At 22.8% G+C, this 18451-nt stretch overlaps 3 non-coding genes across 3 annotated transcripts; 1 reads left to right on the forward strand and 2 right to left on the reverse strand.

The window, feature by feature from the left end:
• Positions 1–5316: 5316 nt before the first annotated feature.
• On the reverse strand, positions 5317–5389 carry Trnar-acg (transfer RNA arginine (anticodon ACG)). The gene has a single exon. It is a non-coding gene; the product is annotated as a tRNA-Arg (tRNA).
• Positions 5390–8338: 2949 nt separating this feature from the next.
• On the forward strand, positions 8339–8411 carry Trnar-acg (transfer RNA arginine (anticodon ACG)). The gene has a single exon. It is a non-coding gene; the product is annotated as a tRNA-Arg (tRNA).
• A 7846-nt stretch (positions 8412–16257) lies between these two features.
• Positions 16258–16330, reverse strand: Trnar-acg (transfer RNA arginine (anticodon ACG)). The gene has a single exon. It is a non-coding gene; the product is annotated as a tRNA-Arg (tRNA).
• Positions 16331–18451: the final 2121 nt, after the last annotated feature.

Consider the following 18451-nt stretch of genomic DNA (forward strand, 5'->3'; position numbering starts at 1 on the left):
TTGGTTTCAGATTTTAATCTACTATGGACTAAGTATACTGAAAAAATTGTATGTTACTTTTTTAACAAATAGTTTTTATATATTCATTGTCAACTAATATTTACTAAAGCGTTTTACTTGTTTAATTCTACTTTCCTCAGAACAAATTTATAAAACATAACAAGATACTTTTGATAGATTTTTTTATAAAGCTTTCTTACCAAACGTATTTAACTAAACTACACGTATTTAATGTAAATATTATTTTCGTAAGTAATTTCTCACCTTACTTTTAGGAGACATAACTTCTGATGAACACAATGTTGGCTGCTAATCAAAAAAATAACTTTTTTCAAGTTTTAAGATACAAACCTGAAAAAGTTTAGAATATCCAATAATTGCATTTAATGTAATACAAACTAAAAACTACTTTTATATGAGTGCCTACTTTAAAAACGCATGAAAATATTATGAAGCTGAAGTAATATTGTGAAGTACTCACTGCATCTAAAATGTTTGTCGAGAGGTACTTATAAAATTTATGAGTGTTTATTATGAACGGTTTCACGTTTACTTTGCATTAATTTTTTATTAATTTTTCTTTAGTTTTTTAACCCAAGAATTATTTGTTCATAAAAGAACAAAATTTTTACATACCAATGATAAAGATATTATAGTATTATTTCAATGTAGCAACAAAGAACTATTTACTAACAGCAAGAATACAAATTTTATAAAAGCATCATATTACATTATATTACATATATAGATGGTTTAAAAATCATTTAAAATTTAATAAAATTTTCTTTATACTGCTTAAAATAAATCAAGTACAAAATTTAGCGCAAAGCAATTAAAAAATAGTAGTTCACCTTCTAAGAAAATCAAACTGTTTTTTCATATATTAATAAAATTACTTAAGAAAAATTTACAACTATTCAACTCTTCTTTAAAAGTATCAGAATAGGTATATATTTTGATATTTAAACTAAACATAAAAATATTTATTTAAGAGATAATTGTTTAGTGATTTCTGAGTATATGACTTTCATAAAAACTAAAAAACTTTAAAATACTTTTATTAATTCAGTTTTATGTTTATAAAAAAATAGTTTATTTTTACGTATGCATTTTCTACCGTTTGCAATTCTACAAATATTAGTTAAATTGTTATTATTACTATTCTATACTATTTCAGCAATACAAAAGTCTTGTAGTATAGTGCTGCAATTAATTATTTTCTTAACAAAACAAAGCTCTTTCTATCAAATAATACTGAAAACCTTGTTTAAAATATCGATAAATATACAACAAAGACACTGATTTTCTTCATTGTTAAACAACACTCAAACATTTCTAAAAGTAGTACTTGTAGTTACTACAAGTATAAAACATTATTTGTTCTTTGTTTTAAAATACTTCAAGTTTGTTTGTTTTTCATCCCAACGTGAAACACAATAGAAAAAATCTGCACAAAATATCAAAGTCAAAAACTTAAAATATCTTGAATGTATTCCAAGTTTTGTATCTCTGAATTAAAATTTTGAGAAAATTTAAGAATATTTAGTATTTTTGAATAAAATATTAATTCTCTAAAGCCATGCGGGACAAAATTGTATAACTATGCAGTTTTGATTTATAAAGTAATGAGTAAAGTAGTTATGTCATCATATATGTTGTTACTTGAAAAAAAAAAACAATTTGTTGGAACTGGTTAAATACATTTTTCTTGTATGAACTAAATAGCAAAAAATCTAATTTTCTTCATTGTTAAACAAAACTTAAACATTTCTAAAAGTAGTACTTGTAGTTACTACAAGTTTGAGGCAGTATATGTTCTTTGTCTGAAAACACTTTGAGTTTATTTGTTTTTCATCCCGACGTCAAAAACAATGGATATAAGCTACACAAACCAAAATGACGAAATTAAATTCAAACTTCTTAAAATATTTCGAATTTATTTCAATTTTTGTATGTCTAAATTAAAATTCTTAAAAAAAAAACAGTAGTTTCCATTTTTAAATATAAGATTTTTAAAGCCATGCGTTACAAAAGGAATAGCTATGCTAATTTGATTTGTTTAAGTAAACTAAAAATTAACTTCTGTAATCATACATATTGTCATTTTGAGAAAACAACTTGTTTGAAATAGTTAAATATATTCTTTTTTTTTTATAAATTGAGTATATAAACTTGTTTAAGCGTTTTTTACTTCTAACTAAAATATTTAAATGTATACCTAAGTTTTTAAGTAACAATTACTTAAAGCTCAACTACAATTAAGTTCTACCGCAGTATAGCTCTTATCAACAAAAATAATGTGTTTATAACTTTAACTTTTATAGTGACTAAAGTGTTTCATAAATTCTAAAAAAAAAGTTGGAACTGTATCAGAAATTATCATTTTAAAAACAAACTATTTTCGTTTAAATTGCTCTTTTATGCCAAAATTTAAAAGTCAAATAAAGTTTTGAATGAAAATTTAAATAAATGATTTATTTAAGCTCATTTATAAACATCGACAAAGAAATTAATCAATGCCTATAATCATACATCAAGCTTTTATTTTAAATCTAAGCTCTAGTGTAGTAAAAAGTTTATATAACTTAAATTTGTCTGAATAAACATGTTTCATTTTCTTTTTTATTTTAGTTTCAACAAATTACACATTGAAGAAAAGCTTCTAAAATACTGTACTGTAAGTAAAAGCAAAAAAAAAGTTATACAAAATAATTACATTAAGAAATATTGAATAGTTAAATTAAATTATAAAAAATTCAAATAAACGTTTCTAACAAATTTATACCTCTTCTCTACACAAACTAATGCTTAGTTGATTTCGTTCATTTATTATATACTCAAAAAAACATTATTTTAAAATTGAAATCATGTATAATAGATTACATTTTATCGAGAAAAAAAATCTGAGAACTAAAAACTAATCTTAAGTAGTCTATTGTCTTAAATTTTGAACAAAAACAGTATTACTTGTTGATAAATAATCAAACCAAATTAACAAATTTACAAAATCTAAATAAACAGTTATTCTTGGACAGTAAATAGTCTAATTATTTTTTTTTTTAAAGTTTTTTACTGATAAGGTTTTTTTCACTTTTATGCTAAAAAATAAAAAAATTAATCTGAAAAATACCATTTAAGTTTTAAAAACATCATAAAAGACTACCTATATTAAGCTGTACAAAACTGAAAATGAACTTCATTTAGTTTATTTATCAAAATAATACTTTTAAATTACATTTGTATGTAAATTTTCAAAAATATTAAAAACTAAACTATTTTTATTTTATAGGAAACTGCTTGTAGTTTCAAACAGTAACATCATTTATAAATAAAAATTTTATATAGTAAAATTATAGTTGTAATAATTCTAAAACTTTAATCGTCAGTGAAATACAACAATCTCATATTCTTTTTAAAGCTTCATACTCTCCTTTATTTTTTAATTGCTCTTGAAAAACAACCTTTCGAACAGACTTTTTAGTAGTTTAAAACATTTACTTTCAAAAAGGGCACGAACAATGTTTTGTTACTTTTAAAACGTCCCTAAAGACTTAAATAAATAAAATCTGTAAAAACTGTTTCGTGTGAAAAGTTCTAAATTATTAATATTTAATGAACTCGTACACAAAAACTGTTAATCTGTTTTCATCTTCAAAGAAAATTGGTTTTTCAATTTTGAAATTTTTGGTTAAAATAATATTAAAATAAACGTATTTTTTCTAGTTTAAAAGTTAGGATATAGCCATTCTTTTAAATTTATTTCTCCTAAAATTTTAAAATATTTAAAATTTAACGTTTCTGTGAACGACATTACGTGCTAATTTATATGAAATATGAAATGCATTTTGTGTGCAAACTTTTAAACTATTAAAATTTTATAATCTAGTACAAAAAAATCCAAAAGTATCATATTTTTGTAATTTTTTTTTAACTATGTACTTCTTAAAATTAGTAGCTATTGGTAAAAGTTTCTTATTGGATTTTCATTATTAAATATTTAAAAAACTCTCATTTCGTTAAATAACTTATAACTTAATATATCAATTATCTTATAAGTTTTAGTATAAATCCGTTTAAATCAAAATGATATTGCAAATAAAAATAGTAGTATTAGAACTTATTAGTGTTATTTTTCTTACTTAATCGGTTAATAATTTTAAAATCTAAACATACTTTATTTTTTACTTTTAGAAAAATCTTTAAACATAAATTAAACAAATAAATATGAACAATTTTAATATATCCTTTTGATAAATTTTAAATCGACAATTTGTAAGTTGTCAAAAGACTTAATAAAATATTTTAAACTGCATATATATGTTCCTATAGCATTTTATGCAATAAAGTAAGCTAGAAAGCTAAATTAAAAATTAAATGAACTAATAAGAACGATATTCTATAACAAACTTTTAATAACTATATGAAATATCAAAGTTTTTAGTTGATAAATCAAACACTATATACTTAAATAAAGGTTTTAACAGAATATAATGTATAAACTATGGAAAATATTATGTTTTAAGTGTGCATTACAACAGCTAGCTAACAAAATCTAATAAATTTTCAGACTTGTTGTTATTATTCTATTCAACAGAATTTTAAACAAGAACTTTACCGTTTTACACAGGCTTTTTTGATCAATGACATTTAAAAACATTTAAAAAACTAGTATAGCTCCTTTTTTTTCTTATTAGTATTTGAGTTTGCATTTTTTGACAAATAATCGTTCTCAAAACCAAACATGTGTTCAAAATGGAAACAACATGTCGAACATAACCTTTAAGGTCAGAGGTCGAGTAAATCTGCAAACTTGTATATTTAAAAACATTATTCAAACAACAAACAATCTAGTTACACCTATTTAAGCTATTTTTAAAAGTAAAGCTTTTTTGTTAATTTTAAGCTTTTTAAAATTCAAAACTGTTTCTCAAACAACAAAAAAATAAAAAACGGATTTTTTAGTTTACCACCCATGCAAAGGTCAATATTATAAGTCACTTTTGTAAAACTCTAAAAAACTTCAAACTTACTTTAACTCTAACCTTTGCATTGTACTCTCAAAAGAAACACTGTTCAAACATTTAAGTGAATTTAAAATATTTTTTCCTTATAACTTTTAAGTTTTTTAGTTATTGGGAAAAATCTTCGCTTGTATCTTTTCTTTTCGTTATTTTTAAAAAAAGTAATAAGATTAAACTATTGCAATAAAAACTTTTTTTATCCGTATAATGCATGTAATTAATAGACAATAAACGTAATTTTTTGAACTCTGTATATATGTACACTTTAGATAATGTTAATTTGTCATAAAAACAATGACCACGATGGGATTCGAACCCACAATCTTCCGGTTCGTAGCCGGACGCCTTATCCATTGGGCCACGCGGCCGGTCTACTGGTAACTTATATCAGCGTTTATAAATGTATAGTTTGGATGCACGCGTGAAAAAGCAACTTAACTATTTCATTCAGCTATAGAGCGCTGCGCGCGTTTTTGAAGTTAAACTTCTCAGTGTGAACTAGTATTAAATAAATGATTGCTTAAAATGTATAGGAGGTTAGTTCTATTTGAGGGTATATTAAAAATATATGTTCAAAGTTTTTTTCAAGTGACGTCACCCATATAAATGCAATATTGTGAAAATTTAATTTGCGCTAGATATAACCATTTTAAAACTCATCAAAGTATCATAGTACCTTTTGAATATCTTCAGTTAAACTTTTACTTAAAAAGGTTTTTGTTAAGAGTTATATCGCCATCTAGTTTTCAAGTTCAGTTACTACAATTTTATCTATTCATCTAGGTTTTTGCTTTGCTAAATTAATTTTTTTGGTTGATTTTGTTTTACTACACCTTAGGTTGTAGGCATAATTTCTACTTTTAATGCAATAATCAAAACTTTGACTTTATGATTATTACAAATTCTTTGTAATTCAATTATTTAGAATATATATTGTAATACGTAATCCTAACACTCTGCGATGAAATCAATATTTTTTGAACACAAAGTTAGGTGAAAATAGTTGTGGTTTTATAACTAATACTTAATAAATTTGTATTTATCAAAATTTTTATTGGTTGTTAAAAGCCTCCTATACAACTATTGCATTTAACTAATTAAAACAAAACAATATTTTAATCATTATAAATGAGCAAATTATAAAAACTATTTTTTATAATATTGATCTATACTTACTGATTAAATGTATATAAAGTGAAAGTTGAGTTTTGTTTCAAAATCACTTTCAAATATCATTTAACATACTTTAAATGTTTCCTTAAGCGTTAATGTAAATTTTAAAAAATATGAAGACAGAAAAAAAATTACCAGTTACAGAACAAATTTTAAATAACTTTACGTAAAAAACGAACAATTGATTTAAGAGAAAAAAAGTTTTATGTTTAATTCAAACTTAATTTTAACTCTGATATGTTATAAAAATCAAAGATGTAAAAATTGAAATGTTTTTTTAATTGAAATTGTGTTTTTTTGTCTATAAAAAGTAGTTTATGACGTATATAAATATTAACAACACTCATTAATGGCAACTGTGTATGATAAATTAAATTTTAACCTGCTAAGGTATTTTAAATAAAAACTTACAACTTTATTTATTTTTTCATAGACGCAATTTAAAAACATAATAAAAAACTTCATGCAAACCAAGTAGTTTTGAAAAACTATAGTGTTAAATATATTTTTGAGTGTTAGTACTAGATATTTCAATTAAAATTAAGTAATTAGAAGTGAATTTAATTTATAAGGTTTTAAAACGAGACACAAAACTGTATATAACACTCAAATGAACTACCTAGTTTTATTATTATTATTAAATAAACTAGTTTTATATGTAGTTTTTTTTTCAAGCTTAAACTGTTAAGTATGTTTATCGAAATACTTTTTAACTGTATTTTTTAATTTTTCAAAAGTATTTTTATCAATTTGTAAACATTCTTATTTTTGTCGTAAAAAAAGCTCTTTGCTTTAAAAAAACACAAGTAAGTTGATTACTAAAAATGTGTTAGTTGTATACTTTGATAAATGTTTTAGTGTTTTTAGGCTAAATTTTCATGAGCTAACAGGTAATTTTATATGTCATTAACTATAAATATGAACTAAATGAACTGGAATGCTAAAAATAAATACGATTTCTTTGTTAGAGTATAAAAATTAAATATTCTAAGTTTGGCAAAGCTGTTTTAAACAATGAACAATATTTTATAATAATATTTTATTGTCTTAATTTTTTTGTTTTATCAAACAAATTTTATAGTCTTGAAAATATTCAATCAATATTTTAACTAGTTTTTCATTACAAGTTAAACATATGTCATAAGTACAACATATTAGATATCAAAGTAAACTATTATGAATTTACATTACACATTATTTGAAAGTTAGCATAATACTTCAGACTTAAGTAGGTTATTCTACCTGGATAATGTATTTTTAAAACTTTCATTACTTTTAGTTGTAACCAGAGCTTCTTGATTACGATCGTAATTGTATATGTCTTTTAGCAGAAAAATAATTTATAACAAATTAAAAGTTTAAAATTTAACTGTGAGAGTTTTTAAATAACAATAAAAAATTAATTACCTTTATTTTATTCTAATATGTATATTTATTGTACTACTTCTTTTTTTCATCAAACAATAAATAATTTGATGATTATAAATTTAAGTATTAATTATAAAACCACAGCTATTTTCGCCCTAACTTTGTGTTCAAAAAATATTGGTTTCATTGCAGATTGTTAGTATTACGTATATAAATATATATTCTTAATAATTGAACTAGAAAAATAATTTAATAATCATAAAGTCAAAGTTTCGATTATTAAACTAAAAGTAAAAGTTATGCTTACTACCTAAGGTGGAGTAAAATAAAATCAACCGAAAAGTTAATTAAGCAATGCAAAAGCCTAGAAGAATAGATAAAATTATAGTAACTGAACTTGAAAACTAAATGGCGATATAACTCTTGACAAAAATATTTTTTTTAAGTAAAAGTTAAACTGAAGGTATTTAAAAGGTATTATGGTACTTTGATGAGTTTTAAAACGGTTATCTCTAGCGCAAATTAAATTTTTACAATGTTGCAGTTATATGAGTGACGTCACTTGAAAAAAACTTTGAATATATATTTTTAATTTCTTTTGAAATAGACCTAACGCCCTGTCATCTTAAGCATTTATTTAAAACTAGTTCACACTGAGAAGTTTAACTTCAAACACGCGCGCAGCGCTCTATAGCTGAATGAAATAGTTAATTGCATTTTCACGCGTGCATCAAAACTTAATATTTATAAACGCTGATGTGAGCTTACATATGACCGGCCGCGTGGCCCAATGGATAAGGCGTCCGGCTACGAACCGGAAGATTGTGGGTTCGAGTCCCATCGTGGTCATACCTTTGATTTGTTTTTGTTACAAACTAACATTACCTAAAGTATACATATATAAGTAATATATATATATATGTACGCTTATACGAGTTCAAGGCTTATTGAAATTTTTCTTTGAAACTACAAGTGTACATATTGCTCAAATAAATTAACTTCTGTTTGTCCATATAAATATTGTTCTTGCACAAGAAAGTTGTTTTCTGTTTGGTATTGTTTGTTCTTATTAATAGTTAAGTTTGCTTTTGATTTTCTTATGGCTTTTTTAATTCATATTTAGTTATAGAGACAGGGTTGTAGCCTTTTTTTTTTTGTTTAGTGTTAACTATGTATTAAATTTATCGATTTTGTATTTTTGTTATCTACATAACTTATACGTTTTGTTTTTTGGATCTTTTTAAATACTGCAAAGTATTTCAGTTTTTCAAACTAAAACACTTGTTTTTATCGTTTAATTTTCGTTTATAGTTCAATAGCCCTGTGCTATACCTTTTAAACTTGCCTTACGATCACGGTACCTTCTTTTAAATGTTGCACTTGCGTAGCCTACGTCTTAAATTTGTATTGTCTGCTTTTATTTATATCTAAAGTGTTAATCTTCGCAACAAAATTTCAAAAGTTGCAAAAAGAACTTAAACAGTTGTTAATCAAAAATACAGTAGTAAAAAATTTTTACATATATTACTACACCCACATTAGTGCAATAATTATTATAACATTATATGTAAATAGTTCATAATAAAAAATCTTTATTCTAATAATTTTACTGATTCATTAAGGATGTATATTCGATATATCATCTACAATAATTACTTTTCTTATAAGGACGAATCGATGCACATACTTTTTCATTTAAGTTTTACTTTAACAACATAGTTAATAAAGTCCTTATAATTTCTCACGACTACTATAAACTTTTCATATTATTACTCAAAAAAATTTATAAGATGATAAGTCATCTAAACTTTTCAATAATAAATATTTCGCGATCTGATATTTACATTTAAGTAACTATAACAAAGGAAAAGTTGCACTTACGTTGGTAAATTTTTATAATTGAAATGTTACAAAATTAGTTTTAATTCTAAGCAGTTAGAACAAAGAAACAACTTAAAACAAAAAACTCTATATATTTTAATAATATTTCACTGATTTTAACTTTATTTTTAAAACTAAGTAAATGCTTTAGTCTGCTTCCTAAAGTAAATAAATTATACACTTTTAAAGAGTATACAAAGTGTTATCTAATGATAACCTCTTAAGCCGTATTTATCTAGCGTTTTAGAAGTTTTTTTAATGAACTTAGTAAGATAAATAATTCTTTTTTATAACAAATAAAAAAATATATTCATACGTTTGCTTACTTTTAAATAAAATGGTTTTATAACAGAATAAACAGTTTAAAACACTTTTAAAAACGTAAGATATTTGTATTTTGTAAACTCAAAACTAGTTCCAAAAGAAATTTTCAAAAAAATATTGAATTAAACTTTAAGTCAAAAATTATATAATATATGATTGTATCAATCAATAAATTTAATTTTTATGTTGTGAAAAAATGTTTAATATTATACAAACAATTAAGTTAGATAATTTTTTCTAATGCTATTACAGACAAAAAACAGCGTGTATAATTTTGTTCATGGTTTTTATTTACAGACTTATTTTTAAGAATTAAAAAACTATTAAAATTAGATATAAGCAAAGAAATTTTTTTTTATATATACTTTTGTCTAGATAATGAAAAAAACGTTTGATTTTGCTTTAGTCAAAAATAAAGTTTTATTTAAATAAAATATAACTTTTAAATAGTTAAAAAAATTAATAAATCAATAACTGATTAAAATATCAATTAATATTATTAAAACCAGCAGTAACTTAGTTGAACTATGAACAATATAGCTGAGATTAACAAAACATTTTTAAAACACAACTCTATAGATTTAAATTGTTAAACTTTTCTCAGACTTGATTATTTTGCAATTATTAAACCAACTTATTTTGCAAAAAGATTTTACTCGATTAATTTTCTTATATTATAAATTTTTAAACGAGCAGTGGTTTTTTTATTAAACTAAGCAAAAAAAAATTGTTTTTTATTCTGTTTACTAAGAACATTTAAAAACTAGTTTAATTTAATATATCTAAAACAATATTTTTCGTTACAGTATAGTTTTTATGCATAAATTATGACAGAAGTTATTAAAAGTTGTTAAGAACAATCAAAAATTTTATTTAAAAATAATATTCTATTAATATACATAGTTCATGTCTACGTACACTTTAAAATAAACTAGTTTTAAAATATTTATAAAGTTTTAATACTGATTTAGTTATAAAAACTTTTAAAGCATCTTAAGTTTACAACTATCGTAGTTTTTTTTTTTTTAGGAATCACACTCAATAACAAAATATATATAAACTAAGTATTAAGTATTAAACTGTAAAATTTTATAGTATTATATTATCACTTGATTTGTAAAAGTATTCTGGTAAATACGACAAAACTTGAGAAGTTTTTGACAAATTTTAATTTCTTTTAAAAATAAAAACTATACAGAACAATCAAAACATACAAATATATAAACCAGCAAATAAAAACTGCGTAACTATATGACAGAATATTCCAAACTAATATATTAAAAACAATACATAAAGAAACAAATAAAGATAATAATAAGTCGCTATTATAAGCAAACTTTTCTATGTCTTTTGTAATATTTTGTTTTACTTCTGAGCAATTTTGATCATTTTCTATAACTGATAAAATAAAATCATCTTTTTGACAGCAGTCCTAAAAAGATGGAGTTTTTTTACTATTAACTACATACAGTGAATAAATATAAAAACTTTTAAAACAAATAGTTTTTATATATTTGTAATCAAATAATATTTACCATAAGCGTTTTACTTTTTTAATTTTCAATGTTTAAAACAAACATTTTAACCTTTTAAAGGTACTTTTGATACATATTATGTTATAGTTTTTTTTTACTTATTTAAAAGTTAAGTTTAAAGCTTTATTCTAAAACATATGTATAACGAAAACAAATGTTTTCTAACCTTACTTTTTGGAGACATATTTTTTGATGAACAAAAAGTTTGCAAATATTCAGTAAAAAAATAACTTCAAGTTTTAAGTTACAGTTCTGAAAAACTAATTTTAAAAATTCAATAACTAGTTAATTAATGTAATTCAAACTAGAAAATACTTGAGTGACTGCTTTAAAAACGCATGAAAATGATATGAATTTTAAGTACTTTTTGTTATGTTCTTACCGCGTATTTTATATTTGTCGAGAGGTGCTCATAAGACTTAATAAGTGTTTTTATTTATTATTGTTATTACAATCTCTAGTTTACTTTGCTTTAAATATATAACTACGTTTTCTCAATATCTTAAGCTAAAATTGGTATGTTCATATATGGAAAAAAAATTTATATACCAACAATAAAGATAGTATAGTATTTTTTTAAGGAGCAAAAAATAAGTATTTACTAACAGCTAGACTACATATTTCATAACAATGTTGTATTAAATTATAGTGCATATATATACGGTTTAAAAATCAATAAAGTTTAATAAAACTTTTTTAATACAGCTTAAAAGTACTAAATGTAGTGCAAAGTAATCAATAAATAGTAGCCTGCTAAAAAAATCAAGCAACTTTTATCTATATATTATATTAATAAAAACGCTAAAAAAAATTTACAGTTATTCAAATCATCATTAAAAGTAACACAATGAGTACATACTTCACTATTTGAACAAAAATATAAAAAAAAAACTTTGTTTTAAGGATATTCTTTAAGTAATTTTTGAGTCTGTAACCTTTACAAAAGCTAAAATAGTTTAAAATACCTTTATTAATCCAGTTGTAAAAAAAGTATTTAAGATAAAAAGTATGCTTATGAAGTTTCGACTGTTTGCAGGCATACAACTACTGGTTCAATTTGTATTGTTATTATTTTAACTTATCTCAGCAATACAAAAGTCTTATAGTATAGTACTGCATTAATATATCTTAAGTATATATTAAAACAAAGCTTTTGCTATCAACATAATAGTAGAAAACCTTGTTTAAAATATTCTAAGAAACACTAATTAGGCAAAAAAAACTTTATTGTTAAAGAACACTTAAGTATATTTAAAAGTAGCACTTCTAGTTACTACAAGTTTAAAGTAGTATTTGTTCTTTGTTTGAAAACACTTTAAGTTTGTTTGTTTTTCATCCCAACTTCAATGAAAAAAAGATACACAAACCAAAATAGTGTAATGAAAAACACACTGCTTAAAATATTTTGAATATATTCCCAGTTTTTTATCTCTAATCAAAAATTTTGAGAAAATTAAAGAGTAGTTTACTTTATACTTTTATATAAATATCTAATTTTTAAAGCCTTGCGTTACAAAATTTATAGTTATGCTAATTTGATTTGTTGAAGTAAGCTAAAAATTAACTTCTGTAATCATACATATTGTCATTATGAGAAAACAACTTGTTTGAAGTGGTTAAATATATTCATTTTTTATAGACTGAGTGTATAAACTTGTTTAAGCGTTGTTTACTTTTAACTAAAATATTTAAATGTTTTAAAGTAAATTTTACTTAAACCTTAACTACAATTAAGTTCTACCGCAGTATAGCTCTTATCAACAAAAACAATGTGTTTATAACTTTAACTTTTATAGTGACTTAAGTGTTTGATAAATTCAAAATAAAAAGTTGGAACTTTATCAGAAATTATCAGTTTAAAAACAAACTATATTCGTTTAAACTGCTCTTTTATGCCAAAATTTAAAAGTCAAAAAAAGTGTCTCGAATGAAAAATTTAAACAAATGATTTATTTAAGCTCATTTATAACAACAAAAAAGAAATTAATCAATGCCTATAATCATGCATTAAGCTTTTATTTTAAATCTAAGTTTTAGTGTAGTAAAAAATCTATATAACTTAAATTTGTCTAAGCAAACATGTTTCATTTTCTTTTTTAATTAAGTTTTAACAACTTAAACATTGAAGAAAAGCTTCTAAAAGACTTTGCTGTTAATAAAAATCAAAACATAGTTATACAAAATAATTACAGTAAGAAATTTTTAATAGTTAAACTAAATTACGAAAAATTCAAATAAACGTTTATGAAAAGTTATATCTCTTCTCTACACAAACTACTGCACAGTCGATTTCATTCATTTATTATATACTCAAAGAAACATTATTTTCAAATTGAAATCGTGTATAATAGATGACATTTTATCTAGAAAAAAATCTAAGAACTCAAAAATAATCTTAAGTAGTTTATTTACTTTAAAAAATTGTTTTAGATTTTGAACATTAGCTGTATTACATTGTTGTTGATAAATGATCAAACCAAATTGACAAACTCACAAAATCTAAATAAACAGTTATGCTTGAACACTAAATAATCAAATTATTTTGTTTTAAAGTTTTTTACTGATTACGTTTTTTCACTTTTATGCTAAAAAATAAAAAAGCTAATTTTACTAAGCTTTAAGTTTTTTAAACATCATAAAAGACTACCTATATCAAGCTGTACAAAACTGAAAATGAACTTTATTTAATTTATATATCAAAATAATACTTTCAAACTACATTTATATGTAAATTTTCAAAAATATAAATAACTAAACAATTTTTTAATTTTTTAAGAAACTTCTTGTAGTTTCAAACAGATAACATCATTTAATAGTAAAATTGTAGTTGTAATAATACGCTTTGTTTTTGTTTTAAAGCTTAATACTCTTTTTTTTTTCTAAATGCTCTTGAAAAACAACCTTTCGATATATAAACAGACTTTTTAGTAGTTTTAAACAGTTACTTTCATAAAGTGAACGAACAATGTTTTGTTACTTTTAAAACGTCCCTAAAGAGTAAAAATAAATAAATCTGTAAAAACTGTTTCGTGTGAAAAGTTCTAAATTATTAATATTTAATGAACTCGTACACAAAATATGTTAATCTGTTTTCATCTTCAAAGAAAATTTGTTTGCACGATTTTTACATTTTTGGTTGAAATAATATTAAAATAAACTTTTTTTTCTAGTTTTAAAGTTAGGATATAGCCATTCTTCTAAATTTATTTCTCCAAAAAATTTTTAAGTATTTAAAAATAATCGTTTCTGTGAAAAACTTTACGTGTTAATTTAAATGAAATATGAAATGCATTTTGTATGCGAACTTTTAAACTATTAAACTTTTAAAATCTAGTACAAAAAAATCCAAAAGTATCATATTTTTATAAATTTTCATTTAGCTATGTACTTCTTAAAATTAGTAGTTATTGACAAAAATCTCTAATTGGATTTTCATTATTGAATATTGAAAAACTCTTATTTCGTTGAACAACTTATAACTCAATACATCATTCATCTTACAATTTTTAGTTTAAATCCGTTTAAATCAAAATAATATTGCAAATAAAAATAGTAGTATTAGAAACTGGTATTGTTTTTTTTTTACTTAATTGGCTAATTTTTTTTAATCTAAACAAACTTTATTTTTTACTTTTACAAGGTTGTAAATTAGTCTTTAGCTTAGTTATAAATTACTATTTCTAATCCTTTTACACTTAAAATATTTTTATAATTTTTGATTTTTATTAATATTTAGTCCATCAAATGCATTTAATGGAACTCCTTATTATAAAACAGCTTAACCTTTATTTTTTGCTTACAAATTGAAAAACTTTTAACAAATAAATATAAACTGTTTTAATTTATCCTTTTGATAAATTTTAAATCGATAGTTTGTAAGTTGTCTTAACACTTAATAAAGTATTTTAAACTGCATATATATATTCCTAAAGCATTTTATGCAACAAAGTATGTACACTTGTAAGCTCAATTAAAAATTAAATGAACTAATAAGAATGATATTCTATAACAAACTTTTAATAATTATAGGCACATGAAATATCAAAGTTTTTAGTTGATAAATCAAACACTATATACTTGAATAAAGGTATTAACAGAATATATTGTATAAATTATAGAAAGTATTGTGTTTTAAAAATACATAACAACAGCTAGCTAAGAAAATCTAATAAATTTTCAGACTTGTTGTTATTATTCTATTCAACACAATTTTAAACAAGAACTTTACCGTTTTACACAGGCTTTTTTGATCAATGACCAATTTTATAGTTATTACTTTCAACATTTCAAAAACTAGCATAGCTCCTTTTTTTTTCTTATTTGAGTTTGCATTTTTTGACAAATAATCGTTCTCAAAACCAAACATGTGTTCAAAATGGAAACAAAATGTCGAACATAACCTTTAAGGTCAGAGGTCGAGTAAATCTGCAAACTTGTATACTTAAAAACATTATTCAGACAACAAACAATCTAGTAACACCTATTTGAGCTATTTCTAAAAGTAAAAGTATTTTTTTTATTTTTAGCTCTTTAAAATTCAAAACTGTTTTCCAAACGACAAATTAATTAAAAAAAAAGAATATTTTAATAATACCAGCCATGCAAAGATCAATGTTATAAGTAACTTTAGTAAAACCCTCAAAAACTTTGAACTTACTTTAACTCTAACCTTTGCATTATACTCTCAAAAGAAACAGTGTTCAAAACTTTTAAGTGAATTTAAAATATTTCTTCTTTATAACTTTTAAGCTTTAAAGTTATTGGGAAAAATCTTCGCTTGTATCTATTCTTGTCGTTATTTTTTAAAAAAGTAATAATATTACATTATTACAATAAAAACTTTTTTTATCCGTATAATGCATGTAATAAATAAACAATAAAACTAAAATGTTTGAACTCTTTATATATGAACTTTTTAGGTAACGTTAGTTTCTTACAAAAACATAACAAAAGTATGACCACGATGGGACTCGAACCCACAATCTTTCGGTTCGTAGCCGGACGCCTTATCCGTTGGGCCACGCGGCCGGTCGTTTGTGGGCTCACATCAGCGTTTATAAATGTATAGTTTGGATGCACGCGTGGAAAAGCAACTTAACTATTTCATTCAGCTATAGAGCGCTGCGCGCGTTTTTGAAGTTATACTTCTCAGTGTGAACTAGTTTTAAATAAAATGATTGCATAAGTTGGGTTAGGTCTATTTGGGGGGAAATTAAAAATATATATTCAAAGTTTTTTCCAGTGACGTCACTCATATAACTGCAACATTGTTAAAATTTAATTTGCGCTAGAGATAACCGTAGCGAAATTTTAGAAAGTAAAATATCATTTTAAATTACTATTCATTGTTTAAAACAGCTTTACCAAGCTTAAAATATTTGCTTTTCATATTCTAACAAAGAAATCGTATTTATTTTTAGCATTCCAATTCATTTAATTCATATTTATAGTTAATGACATATAAAATTACTTGTTAGCTCATAAAAATTTGGCCTAAAAAAACTAAAAAATTTATCAAAATATACAATTAACAAAATTTTAGTAATCAAATTACTTGTGTTTTTTAAGCAAAGAACTTTTTTTACGTTATAAGTAAGAATGTTTACAAATTAAAAAAATACTTTTAAAAAACTAAAAATACAGTTAAAAATATTTCGATAAACATACTTAACAGTTTAAACTTGAAAAATAACCAAAATATAAAACTAGTTTATTTAATAATAATAATAAAACTAGTTTATTTAATAATTTATTTTATATACAGTTTTGTGTTTCGTTTTAAAACCTTACAAATTAAAATCACTTCTTTCAATTACTTACTTAAAATTTAAATATCTAGTACTGAACTCAAAAATATATTTAGCACTATAGTTTTTCAAAACTAATTGGTTTGCATAAAGTTTTTTATTCTGTTTTTAAATTACGTCTATGAAAAAATGAAATGAAGTTGTAAGGTTTGATTTAAAATACCTTTAGCAGGTTAAAATTTAAATCATACACAGTTGCCATTAATGAATGTTGTTAATATTTATATACGTCATAAACTACTATTTGTACACAAAAAAAAAAACACAATTACAATTAAAAAAACATTTCAATTTTTACATCTTTGATTTTTATAACATATCAGAGTTAACATTAAGTTTGAATTAAACATAAAAATACACGTTTTCTCTTGGATCAATTGTTCGTTTTTGACGTAAGGTTATTTATAATTTGTTCTGTAACGTGGTAATTTTATTTCTGTCTTCATATTTTTTAAATTTTACATTAACGCTTAAGGAAACATTTAAAGTATGTTAAATGATATTTGAAAGTGGTTTTGTAGCAAAGCTTAACTTTCACTTTACATACAAATAATCAGTAAGTATAGATTAATATTATAAAAACAGTTTTTATAATATCTTTATTTATAATGATTAAAATAATGTTTTGTTTTAAATAGCTAAATGCAATAGTTTTATAACAGTTATTTTAACAAACAATAATAACTTTGATAATTATAAGTTTATTAAGTATCAACTATAAAACCACAGCTATTTTCGCCCTAACTTTGTGTTCAAAAAATATTGATTTCATTGCAGAAGGTTAGTATAACGTATATTAATATATATTCTTAATAATTGAATTATAAAGAATTTGTAATAATCATAAAGTCAAGTTTTGATTATTGTACTAAAAGTAAAAAATATGCCTACAACCTAAGGTGGAGTAAAATAAAGTCAACCGAAAAAGTTCGTTTAGCAATGCAAAAGCCTAGAAGAATAGATAAAATTATAGTAACTGAACTTGAAAACTAAATGGCGATGTAACTCTTGACAAAAACCTTTTTCTAAGTAAAAGTTTAACTGAAGGTATTATGATACTTTGATGAGTTTAAAAAGGTTATCTCTAGCGCAAATTAATTTTTACAATATTGCACTTGTATGAGTGACGTCACTTGAAAAACTTTGAATATATATTTTTTATTTCCCTCAAATAGACCTAGCCCCCTGTACAATTTAAGCAATCATTTATATAAAACACTGAGAAGTCTAAGTTCAAAAACGCGCGCAGCGCTCTATAGCTGAATGAAATAGTTAAGTTACTTTTTCACGCGTGCATCCAAACAATACATTTATAAACGATGATGTAAGTTTTCGGTAGACC

This window comes from Thalia democratica, chromosome 6 (assembly GCF_965202585.1).
Source record: "Thalia democratica chromosome 6, ktThaDemo2.hap1.1, whole genome shotgun sequence".
Taxonomy (NCBI): Eukaryota; Metazoa; Chordata; class Thaliacea; order Salpida; family Salpidae; genus Thalia; species Thalia democratica.